This window comes from Heterocephalus glaber, unplaced genomic scaffold (assembly GCF_053883595.1).
Source record: "Heterocephalus glaber isolate CG9 unplaced genomic scaffold, H.glaber_assembly_v1.0 deba00001118, whole genome shotgun sequence".
In the NCBI taxonomy this organism is placed as follows: domain Eukaryota; kingdom Metazoa; phylum Chordata; class Mammalia; order Rodentia; family Bathyergidae; genus Heterocephalus; species Heterocephalus glaber.
In genome coordinates, this window is record NW_028258196.1 from 3,289,138 (window position 1) to 3,302,664 (window position 13,527).

A 13,527-nucleotide genomic window follows, 5' to 3' on the forward strand; every position below is an offset into this window, starting at 1 on the left:
TTTACCAGTACCATGCTGTTTTTATCACAGTAACTTTGCAGTATAGTTTCTAGTTGGGGATTGTGATACCCCCTGCCATGTCTCTGTTGCCTAGAATTGCTTTTGCTATTCTAGGTCTCTTCTGGTTCCAAATGAATTTTTGGATTGTTTTCTCTAGTTCTGTGAAATATATTGTTGGAATTTCAGTTAGCATTGCATTAAATCTATATAGCACTTTTGGAAGTATGGCCATTTTCACTATATTGGTTCTTCCTACCCAGGAACAAGGGATATCTTTCCATTTTCTTATACCCTCTTTGATCTCTTTTTTCAGAGTGCTGTAGTTTTCAGTGTAGAGGTCTTTTGCTTCCTTTGTTAGATTGATTCCTAGATATTTCATTTTTTGGATGCTATTGTGAAAGGAATTGTTTCCCTAACTTCTCTCTCAGTGAGTCTGTTATTTGTGTGCAAGAAGGTATTGTTTTTTGAGTGTTGACCTTGTATCCAGCTACTCTACTGAATCTGTCAATTAGGTCTAGAAGAGTTTTGACCGAGTTTTTTGGGTCTTCTATGTAAAGTATCATATCATCAGCAAATAATGACAGTTTCACTTCTTCATTTCCTATCTTTATTCTTTTAATTTCTTTCTCTTTTCTAATTTCTGTGGCTAATATTTCCAGAACAGTATTGAACAGGAGTGGTGATAGTGGGCATCCTTGTCTTGTTCCTGATTTTAGTGTGAAAGTTTTCAGTTTTTGACCATTTAGAATGATGTTGGCTATTGGTTTTTCATAGATAGCCTTAATCAGGTTGAGATAAAAACCTTCTATTCCAATTTTCTCTAGGGTTTTTATCATGAATGGGTGTTGGATTTTGTTGAATGCTTTTTCTGCATCTGCTGAGATGATCATATGGTTTTTGTCCTTAGCTCTGTTAATATAGTGTATTACATTTATTGATTTATGTATGTTGAACCATCCCTGCATCACTGGGACAAATCTAACTTGGTCAGAGTGTATGATCTTCTTGATGACCCTTTGTATTCTGTTTGCCAGTACCTTGTTGAGGATTTTTGCATCTATGTTCATTAGGGAGATTGGCATGTAGTTGTCTTTTTGGGTTGGGTCTTTCCCTGGTTTTGAAATCAAAGTAACACTTGTTTCCAGGAATGAATTTGAAAGTATTGCTTCTCTTTCAATTTCATTGAAAAGTTTAAAAAGTAGTGGTATTAGTTCTTCTCTAAATGTCTTCAGAATTCAGCAGTGAAGCCATCAGGGCCTGGGCTTTTCTCTGTTGGTAAATTTTGAATTTCGTTTTCAATTTCACTCATTGTAATTGAGGTGTTTAGAATTTTTATATCTTCTTCATTTATCTCTGGTAATTTGTATGTATCTAGGAATCTGTCCATTTCATCTGCGTTTTCCATTTTATTAGAGTACAGGTTCTCAAAGTAGGTATTGGTGATCCTCTGGATTTCAGCTGGATCTGTTGTGACTTCACCTTTTTCATTCTTAATTGCATGGATTTGAGCTTTTTCTTTCCTTTCTTTGGATTGGGTTGGTTAAAGGTTTATCAATTTTATTTATTCTTTTGAAAAACCAGTTCTTTGATTCATTGATTTTTTTTGTATTGTTCTCTTCTCCATTGCATTGATTTCTGCTCTGATCTTTATAATTTCCTCTTTTGTACAAGCTTTGGGTTTGTCTTGAAGTTCAGCATTAGGATGTTTATTTGAGCTCTCTCTGTTTTCCTAATGTGGACATTCACTGCTATGAATTTCCCTCTTAGAACTGCTTTCATTGTGTCCCATAGATTCCTGTATGTTTTACTGGCATTATCATTTATTTGTAAAAATTGTCTAATTTCTTCTTTAATTTCCTCTGTAACCCATTTGTTGTTCAGGAGAGTGTTATTGAATTTCCATGTGTTTGTGAAGTTCTTGTGATTTCTTATGCTATTGATCTCCAGTTTAATTGCAGTATGGCCTGATAATATATGGGGGATAACTTCAATTCCTTTGCATTTATTTAAACATGTTCTATGAGGTAGCATGTGGTATATTTTTGGAGAATGATCCATGTGCAGCTGAAAAGAATGTGTATTCTTATTTTGTGGGATGGAACTCTCTGTAAACATCTATTTAGTCCATTTGTTCAATTAATTTTGTTAATCACACAGAGATAACTAGCTCCCAGGAGACTAGGTCTTACTAAAGAAATTCAGAAGGCTTTGACATACAAACCAGAATTTCAGTTTACTAAATGTTGGTACAAAAATTATAAAATAATTTGCAGACATACACCATTTTTTTTTTTTTTTGGGTCCCAGGGATTGAGCTCGGGTCCTTGCACTTGCGAGGCAGGCAACAGAACCACTCAGCTAAATCCCTGGCCCTTATACACTATTTTAGAGTCTTCTTTTGTGCATATCTATATGCAGGTACCTAAGTTAAAGGTCTAAATGTCTCTTCGTCAAAATACTGTAGTGTGATGGCGATGACAGTCAACATTTCTGAAAAGTGTTTTCTTATAGGGTTATTTCTTCATTGAGAAAGCTAGATGCAGCATCTGTAAAATTTTTCACCAAAGCCATCATTTGACAAAGCCAGGGAGTTTTCATTTCTATCAATTGCATTTAAGCTCTTTTCCTAATGATATTTGCTGATTGTATAGTTCCAAGAGCAACATCTTTATAAGGTACCTTATAAGGCTGTCTGCTTTTATAACTGTGTAAACACCATTATATATATTCATTTTCATTGACTCCATTCTTTAAGAAGGGCTTTTCCCAACTTTATAGTTTCTAGGAGTTTCTTACTGTAGCTCCTAACAGTGGTTTAATCAAATCCTGCCTTCTTAGCTGATGTGGAACAAATTGCTTAACCTATGTCTGAGTTACTTTTCTTTTTGCGGAAACAAAATACCTGATGCCCAAAGTTAAGGGAGGAAAGGTTTATTTGGCTCACAGTTTGTAGAGATTTCAGTCCATAATTGCCTGGCTCCAAGGCAGAGTGACATGGCAGGCAAGCATCCCAGAGGAGAACAGTTCATGACAAGTATAAGGAACTAAAGGAAGTAAGGGATGACCATGGCTCTTTCTAGCCCGTATATCTTTTTTTTTTTTTTTCATGCAAAGTACCTTTAATGTGTTTGCATCTGCAGCAAGCATTAGGATGTGCTAATTTTAGCACCATAAGTTAGGTGTGTAGCACTACACATGAGATATCAAGTCATCCCAACCAGTATTTACCCATATGAATAGAAAAACTGAACAAAAACAAAATTCTGATCAAGGCTGCATTCACAAACCCAATGCAATTTAAAGTAATTTTCTCAATAGAGGGCTTCCATTTAAAACTGTTTTATAATGATAAATAAAAACAGGAATTACTTAGAAAAATAAAATACTTCACTGCAATTTACTGGTATATATATATATATATATTTCTTTAAAAAAATATATGTATTTATTGGTACATTTTAGGTATAAAATACATTTACATTTATCATTGGGTGTTTGTACCAGAACATGATGCATCTTAGTTTTTACTTTTTCTCCCATTACCTGTGCACCCTTCACCCCCTCCACCCTTCCCTATCTACACAGAGTTTGATTCCATTTTTTTTTCTCATAATTTTTTTCTTTCCCTTCTTCCCTTTCCCCTTTCCCTTCCATCATCCCCAAACCCTTGGGCCTTTTCTTATTTCAAATTATCAATTATTCATTTTAATCATTTTCATCCTTATTTACACTTTCAGTTTCTCACACTAGAGAAACTATTCGGTATTTACACATGTGTGTCCTATTTATTTCACTTAAGAGTATGGCCTCAATATGCATCCATTTAGCTATAAATGTCTCTAGTTTCTCTTTCTTTATGGCTGGGTAGTACTCCATTTTATAAAAAAACCACATCTTCTTTATCCAGTTTCCAGTCGATGGGCAGTTGGGCTGTTTCCAAGCTTTAGCTATTACAAATTGTGCTGTTATAAACATAGGTGCACATATATCGCTGTGGTATGATTCTTTTAATTCTTTGGGGAAGATTCCCAGTAGGGGAATAGCTGGGTCAAATGGGACCTGTAGTCCTAGTTCTTTGAGGTATCTCCATACTGATTTCCACAGTGTTTGCACCAATCTACATTCCCACCAACGATGGAGAAGGGTTCCTTTCTCTCCACACTCCCACCAGCATTAGTTATTGGTTAATTTCTTGATAGCAGCCATTCTTTGTGGGGTGAGGTGGAATCTCAGTGTTGTTTTCATCTGCATTTCTTGAATGACCTTTACTGGTATATATTAAATGTCTTGCTAAATAAACTATACACTCAAGTCAAAATGTTTTTCAAACTAGTGTTTCAAATACCAAAATTCATTGCTATGTTATTGTTCAGCAACTCCATTCAAATAAACATTGGTATTGGATTCTCAAGAAAATAATAAATAAAATGCAGCTGAGGCAAATGCTAAGTTTGCATTCTGAACTTTTAAAGGAAACACCCTACTCTGCATCCTTTAAGACTGCCAGTCTGCTTCAATAACTTGAATCTGCCATATTTTACTTCAAAAGGTAAAGCACTCTGGTGAGAATATAAAAAGTTATAAAAAGGCAATCATAAAAGATTAAATATTGTTAGGCATGTCAGCTTTCTTTTAATAAAAACAAAAATAGTCATTGTCATCTATTTAAATAAGAATCTTTTGTTACAGAGTGTTAAAGTTATTGAAAAAGGGCCCTTAAAAAACCCAACTGCCGAGATGCTGAATCACCCCTCTGAAGACAGGCAGGTCTGCCCATGCCCTACCGAGGTCCTGAGTCGCACAGAACAGGGCAAATCAGCCCGCTGCAGACAGGCAGGTCTGTGCACGCCCTACCGAGGTCCCCAGTCACGCGGAAGACACTGAATCACCCCGCTGCAGACAGGCAGCCACCTGGTTCCACACTACAAAGACACAGAGGACACCAGACCACCAGACCAAGGTACTGAGTCCCGCTGTTCCAGGCCCAGAGGTAGGGGATTCTGAGCCATCATCCCACTGCTTCTGGTCCAGAGGAAGGGGCTTCTCGGTCACCATCCCTATCGCTGCTCCGAGCCCAGAGGAAAGGGCTTTTGGGCCACCTTCTGTCCTGCTGCTCCTGGCCCAGAGGAAGGGGCTTCCAGGCCACCATCCCTCCCACAACTCCCGGCCCAGAGGGAGGGGCTTCTGAGCCGCCATCCCATTGCTCCTGGTCCAGAGGAAGGGGCTTCCTGGCCACCATCCCTCCCGCTGCTCCCAGCCCACAGGAAAGGGCTTTTGGGTCACCATCCCTACTGCTGCTCATGGCCCCTGTCCCACCTCACCCAGCTCAGAGGAGGTAATCCATGCAGGTGCTAACAGCCCCCTGGCCCAGTCAAAATGAGAAAACATGTAAATAAGTCTCAAAACCAAATTCCAGATCACCTACAGCAACCTCAAAGGGAAATGAGATGGAACACTCTGATACTCAACCACCTGGACCCAGTGAACTGGCAACAAAAGGGGATCTGGAAAAAATGAAATCAGAAATAATTTCTCAGATAACAGGAGAAATTGTGCCCCTAGTGCAAGACATGATTAATAAATCTAGAGAAGAGCTGAGGAACATGATGGAATCCCAACATAAGAAGCAAATGGAATCCATAAAACAGATGCAAATAGATTTCCAGGACATGAAAAACTCCATTGAAAGTCTACACAGCAGAATGAGCCAATGTGAGGACAGAATTTCAGATATAGAAGATAAGATTGCAATTAGTGACCAGGAAAAGAAAAATTGCTTCAAAATTATAAGGGAACATGAGAAATCAATCCAGCAGCTGCTAGATGATGCAAAGAAGAATAACATAAGACTGATTGGGCTCAATGAAGAAACAGGAGAGAGTGCAGATGACATAAAAAATCTCTTCACAGAAATAATGGCAGAAAACTTCCCAAGCAGGGGAAAAGAGCTTGACATACAGATAAGTGAGGCATATAGGACCCCAAAGAGCCTTGATCAAAAAAAATCTACACATAGGCATATAATTGTTAAGATTCCAGAAACTCAACAGAAGAACAAAGTTCTCCAAGCAGTCAGAGAAAAGAAACAAATCACATACAAAGGGAAGCCCATCAGAATCACAGTAGACTTCTCAACACAAACCATCAAGGCAAGAAGAGCTTGGAGTGACATATTCCAAGCCCTAAAAGAAAACAGCCTCCAACCCAGATTGATGTACCCTGCAAAACTATCTTTCAAAATTGATGGAGAAATAAGATACTTTCATGATAAAGAGCACCTTAGGAACTTCATGAATACCAACCCAGCACTCCAAAGAATTTTACACAATATCCTAGAAACAGACATTGAGGATCACAACCCCAGGAAGCAAAGCAGAATGAACCCACCTGGCATGACAAGAAATTAAATGTAAAGGGGGAGAAGCCAACAAAAAGAAAAAGTCATGGCAATGACAAGTCAATACGTTTCACTTATAACCATCAACATTAATGGTCTCAATTCACCAATCAAAAGAAACAGACTGGCAGAATGGGTCAAGAAGCAAAATCCAACAATATGCTGCCTACAAGAAACACACTTAATTCAAAAGAAAACTCACAGACTGAAAGTTAAAGGGTGGAAAACAATACTCCATGTAACAGGAACCCCCCAAAAAAGCAGGAGTAGCTATCCTCTTGGCAGATCAGGTAGATTTCAAACCAACACTGATTAAGAGAGATGAAGAAGGACACTACATCCTTGTAAAGGGAAGAATCCAAGAGGAAGAGATGACAATCATAAGTATCTATGCACCAAACACTAGTGCACCCAACTATATAAAACAAATACTAACAGACATGAAAAGTCATATATGCACTAATACAATTGTAGTGGGGGACCTCAACACCCTACTGTCACAAATAGATAGATCAACTAGACTAAAAATAAGTAATGAAATACTAGAACTCAATCGAACTCTTGAACAAATGAACTTAACAGATGTTTACAGAGTCTTCCACCCCACAAAATCAGAATACACATTCTTCTCAGCTGCACATGGGTCATTCTCCAAAATAGAGCACATACTGACACATAGAACATGTTTAAGCAAGTGCAAAGGAATTGAAGTTATCCCCTGTATATTATCAGACCATAGTGTGATGAAATTGGAGATCCATAGCAAAAGAAACACAAAAAATTTCATAAACATGTGGAAATTGAACAACACACTTCTGAATAACCAATGGGTCACAGAGGAAATTAAAGAAGAAATCAGACAGTTCCTTCAATTAAATGACAATGACAGTACAACATATTGGAATCTATGGGACACAATGAAAGCAGTCTTACGAGGGAAATTCATAGCAGTGAATATGCATATTAGGGAAACAGAATGAGCCCAATTAAAGAACCTGATGCTGAACCTCAAGCTTCTAGAAAAAGAAGAGCAGGACAACCCCAAAGCTCATACAAGGGAGGAAATTATAAAGATCAGAGGAGAAATCAATGCAATGAAGACTAAGAGAATGATACAAAAAAATGAATGAAGCCAAGAGTTGGTTCTTCAAAAGAATCAACAAAGTTGACAAACCCTTAGCCAACCTTATCAGAAAAAGGAATGAAAAGGCCCAAATCCATGCAATTAGGAATGAAAAGGGTGAAATGACAACAGACCCAGCAGAAATCCAGAGGATCATCAATACCTACTTCCAGAACCTATATGCCAATAAGATGGACAACACAGAAGAATTGGACAGATTCCTAGATACATATGAATTACCCAAGTTGAACGAAGAAGACCTAACAATTTTGAACAATGCAATATCAACCAATGAAATTGAAAATGTAATTAAAAACTTATCAACTAAGAAAAACCCGGGCCCTGATGGCTTCACAGCTGAATTCTGCAAGACATTTAGAGAGGAACTGCTGCCACTACTGTTTAAACTCTTCAATGAAATTGAAAGGGAAGCCATACTCCTAAATTCATTCCTGGAAGCAAGCATCACCTTGATCCTCAAAGCAGAGAAAGACCCAACCGAAAAGGAGAACTATAGGCCAATCTCACTAATGAACATAGATGCAAAAATCCTTAATAAGATAATGGCAAACAGAATGCAGAAGATCATCAAGAAGATCATAGACCCTGATCAAGTGGGATTCATCCCAGGGATGCAGGGATGGTTCAATATACGCAAATCAATCAATGTAATACACTATATCAATAGAGTCAAGGACAAAAACCATATGATTATCTCCATAGATGCAGAAAAAGCATTTGACAAAATCCAACATGCATTTATGATAAAAACCCTCCAAAAAATTGGAATAGATGGTCTCTACCTCAAACTGATAGAAGCCATCTATGAAAAACCAACAGCCAATATCATACTAAATGGTCAAAAACTGAAATCCTTAACACTAAAATCAGGAACAAGAGAAGGATGTCCACTATCACCACTCTTGTTCAATATAGTTCTGGAAACATTAGCCATGGCAATTAGACAAGAGAAAGAAATAAAAGGAATAAAGATAGGAAATGAAGAAGTCAAACTGTCATTATTTGCAGATGAGATGATAATCTATATAGAAGACCCAGAGTATGCCACCAAAAGTCTTCTAGACTTAATAACCAAATTCAGTAAAGTAGCTGGATACAAGGTCAACACACAAAAATCAACAGCTTTCCTCTACACAAACCATAGACTCACTGAGACAGAAATAGGGCAAATAATTCCTTTCATAATAGCATCCAAAAACTGAAAAACCTAGGAATCAACCTAACGAAAGAAATCAAAGCCTCTTCTCTGAAAACTATGGCACTCTGAAAAGAGAGATTGAAGATGATATCAGAAAATGGACAGACACCCCCTGTTCCTGGGGAGGAAGGATTAATATAGTGAAAATGGCCATACTTCCAAAACTACTGTATAGCTTTAATGCAATTCCAGTTGAGATCCCAGCAGCATACTTCATAGACCTCGACAAAACAATCCAAAAATTCATTTGGAAGAAGAAGAGACCCAGAATAGCAAAAGCAATTCTAGGTGACAGAGACATTGCAGGGGGTATCACAATCCCCAACCTGCAACTCTACTCCAAAGCTACTGTGATAAAAACAGCATGGTACTGGCAAAGAAACAGACCCAAGGACCAGTGGAACAGATTAGAAGATGCAGAAACAATGCCAGACACAGTCAGCCATCTCTTCTTTGATAAAGAAGCCAAACACCCTCACTGGAGGAAAGATAGCCTCTTTAATAAATGGTGCTGGAAAAATTGGGTTTCAACCTACCAAAGATGAAAACTAGACCTAGATCTCTTGCCATGCACTAAACTAAAATCAAAATGGATTAAAAATCTAAATATTAAAATAGAAACTCTGAACCAGTTGGAAAAGAGGTTAGGTAGAACCCTTGAAGACATCGGTGTAGGAAAAGAGTTGCCTGTGAACTAGCACAGACAATCAACAAGTGAGATCTCTTCTTATTAAAAAGCTTCTGCACAGCAAGAGAAACCACCAGCAGTGTGAAGAGACAACCCACAATGTGGGAAAATATCTTCACCTGCTTTTCCTCAGACAAAGGTCTATCTGGAATCTATAAAGAACTTAAAAAGATCAGACCTCCCCAATTTAAAGACCCAATCCAAAAATGGGCATCTGAAATGAACAGACATTTCTCAGACAAAGAAGGAGAAATAGCAAATAAATACATGAAAAAATGTTCAACATCACTGGTCATTTGAGATATGCAAACGAAAACAATGCTGAGATTCCACCTAACTCCAGAAAGAATGGCTGCTATCATGAAATCAACCAATAACAAATGCTGGCGGGGCTGTGGGGAAAGAGGAACACTGTTCCACTGCTGGTGGGAGTGTAGACTGGTGCAAGCACTGTGGAAATCAGTATGGAGATACCTCAAAGAACTATGACTGGAAGTCCCATTTGACCCCACTATTCCCCTGCTGGGTATCTCCCCCAAAGAATTAAAAGAATCATACCACAGTGATATATGTGCACCCATGTTCATAGTGGCATAATTTGTAATAGCTAAAACATCGAAATAGCCCAAATGCCCATCAACTGGAGACTGGTTGAAGAAAATGTGGTTTTTTTTTTTATAAAACGGAGTACTACTCAGCCATAAAAAATGAGAAATTAGAGACATTTATAGCTAAGTGGATGCACATTGAGGTGTTACTCTTAAGTGAAATAAATAGGACACACGTGTATAAATACCGAATAGTTTCTCTAGTGTGAGGAACTGAAAGTGTAAATAAGGACCAAAAGGTATAATAGATAATGTGCAATAGGAAGAAAAGAGGCAAAGGGGAAGGAAGTGCGAGGGATAGAGGAAAGGATAAAAAGGAATGGGATTAATATGAGAAAGTGGAAAAATAGGAACAAAATCTTTGTAAATAGGGAGGACTGGAGGGGTTGAAGGGAGTGCTGGGCAATGGTGAAAATTAAGAACCAAGAGAGACTATGTAAAGGTGCAAATTTCCAAAGATGAATGTCATTATATTGTATACCTAAAATGTACCAATGATTAGAATGAATAATCAATAATGCAAAATAGGAAAAAAAAAGTCCAAAGGGGTAGGAGTAGTGGGAGGGGCAGGGGAAAGGAAAGAAGGGAAAGTAAAAATGATGAAAAATTGAAAAAATGGAAACAAAGTCTTTGTAAATAGGGAAGGGTGGAGGGGTTGAAGGGAGGGCAGGGAATGGGGATAAAATTGGAACCAAGATGCATTATGTAAAGGTACAATTCCCAATGAGAAATGTAATTGTGTTGTATACCTAAAATGTACCAATAAAAGAATTTAACAATATCAGCTTCCAAAAATTAAAATAACCAAAAAATTTTTAAAAGTACACAAAACAGATCTTCATGTTTGCATTCCTTTCCAAACACAAAACGTATGTACAGCATATTTAATAATATGCACTATGCACAAGCTCCGTGTTGCTTTTAGCAACATCTTTACCCCCCCAGCCTCCTTATTCACAAGTGTACCTCTACTAAACATAATTACATCACTAAGCCTGTTAGTTTGAGAGGGTCTTTAATTTGTTAAAACTGGAAAATCTTGTATATGGGCTCCACTCATTTGACTCTAGGTTACAGACTTCCACGGTATTCAGAAATTCATTGCCATCACATCCTCCCACTGCATAAATGGTTTTCCCCACAGTTGCAATCCCAGCATTACTCCTTGGTGAAGTCATATTTCCCATCATCTTCCATTCATTTCTAGTTGGATCATACATTTCCACGCAACTGTTAGCATTTGAGCCATCAAAGCCACCACCTACAAACAGTTTTCCATTAAGAACAGCTACTCCAGCTCCTCGGCTAGCCACATTCATGGGTGCAATTAAACTCCAGGTATTATTTTCAGGATTGTAACGTTCTACTGTGTTCAGACAATTCCAAGACTCTGCACCTCTGATTATATACAAATGACCATCAAGCTCACAAACTTCAGACTGATGTCTACGAATGTTAAGAGGAGCACAGCTTGTCAAAGACTTTGTTACAGGATCAAACACATCACTATTTTTCAGTCCTTTCTGGCCATATGGATCAGAGCCATCAACGATGTATAATTTACCATTGAGAGCACACACTCATGCATTACAACGGTTAGTTCTCAACTCTGGAACAGGAATCCAGTCATCAATGTTTGGATCATACATCTCTCCACTGCTCAAGTCATCAGAGTCGCCATTGGATCCACCTACCACATAGAGCTGGCCCATGAGTACAGCCATTTGAAATCAGGCCCTTGGTGTTCTCATGGGAGCAAGAAAGGACCAATGATCTGTATGTGGATCATAGCATTCAACTGTTTGAAGACATTCTTCTCGGTTATAGCCACCTGCAGTTATGAGCTTGCCATTCATCTCTGCTGTCCCCAGACCAGATCGTGCATACTGCATACGAGACATGGGTTTTTCTTTTCTTTTTTTTGGTACTGGGGATCGAACTTGGATCCTTGCACTTGCACAGCAGGCAGTGAAACCACTGAGCTAAATCCCCGGCCCCTATGGGCTTTTCTATTAGCTCATCTGGTTGTATCTCAAAGTTTAAACTGTTGATTAGTTTTAGAGTGCTTGTTGGTGAGCTCTATGGACTGTTTCGCCCATGAAGGAAAATTACACAGAATATACCATCCAGCACAGTCAGGCACAAGTAAGTGTTATTTGAAGTTTTTTCTGAAGCAACGATTTTCCATTCATGCTTAGGGCTTTGTACTGTAGCCTTTAAAGAAGAGAGACATCCAGTGGAACTGCTGCTTATCTGCTTATGGCCATTTTCACGTGGTGGCTTTTTCTGCACAAATTGAATGTGGTCATCATCACTGCTAAACACCTCAGCCTGTCCATCTAGTAGGTTCCCATCAAGCAGCTTGTGATCAGCTGAGTAGTATAAGGTTTGAACCTCTTCCATCAGCTCTTCCAGACTGTCTCCATTCTCCCAGATGCTACGCTGCACCCAGTTGATTACCTTTGTATACACTTTGCCATGGCTGGGCAAGCAAACATTGTCTTCACGCATTACCTCCAGCTTTAGTTGTGGAAGCTTAAGAAATTCTTCCTCTTCTGAAATTTGTAACAAATGTTCCTGAATATAAGCATCAACCTTATTCAACAAACGGGCATCTGCCATACAACTTGCAAAATTTCAGTAAGAGATGCAGCTGGTAACATCCATTCTAGATAGTAAATAATCACCACAGACCTGCTTCACTCTGTCCATCTTCAGCTTTTTGGCTGCAGAATAAACATCTCTCACTAATTCCTCATCAGCTTTCAACTGAGCAGTATAAGCACAATTCAATAAGACTTCAACAGCTTCTGGATTGAGATCAAAAACATTTAACATAAGAAACTCCATGAGGATCACTATCACTATTAAAGATTTCAAACAAATAGGGACTGCAGCAAGCCAGTGCTGCTCTGTGTGCGAACATCTCATGGCCACAGACCTGAAGTCGAACATCACAGAACTGACCACTTTTCCTCAGGGCATTTAATTTGGCAACAGAAGATTCAATAAAATTTTCATCTTCAAACATCAGATATCCATTGGGAATCATTTTTCCTTATATATTTGGCTTACTATACTGGTAAGAAACGTATTACTGGGGATTCAAATAATCCAAAGCAATGGAGTGTTGAAATGAAGCGCTTCGTCAAAGTATTACGATAGCTGGCTGAAATGAAGGCAGATGTATCTTACGCTCTAATGTTCGTTCCAAAACTCAGGCTTGAAAAGAATGTAATCAAGTCCTTAAAAACTATAGACATGAATTTCTTCTGTGATAACGATGCATCGTAATCTGGTTCATCTCTGAAGAGATGGAAAAACTCATCTCTAGAGCTCGAGGGGGAGCAGGAAGAAGCGGGCGGGAATTAGCCCAAAGAAAAGCGCCTTGAGGTGGCAGAGGCAGGCAGTCCTCGGACTCACACAAACTCCCCCTAGCCGGTACAGGCGCCAAAGCAGCAGGCGGACCCCTGCGCCCAGCCCTTCCAAGAG

At 38.6% G+C, this 13,527-nt stretch overlaps 1 pseudogene; it reads right to left on the bottom strand.

Moving 5' to 3' along the window:
* Positions 1–11,125: 11,125 nt before the first annotated feature.
* Positions 11,126–13,527, bottom strand: LOC101714992 (influenza virus NS1A-binding protein-like; annotated as a pseudogene).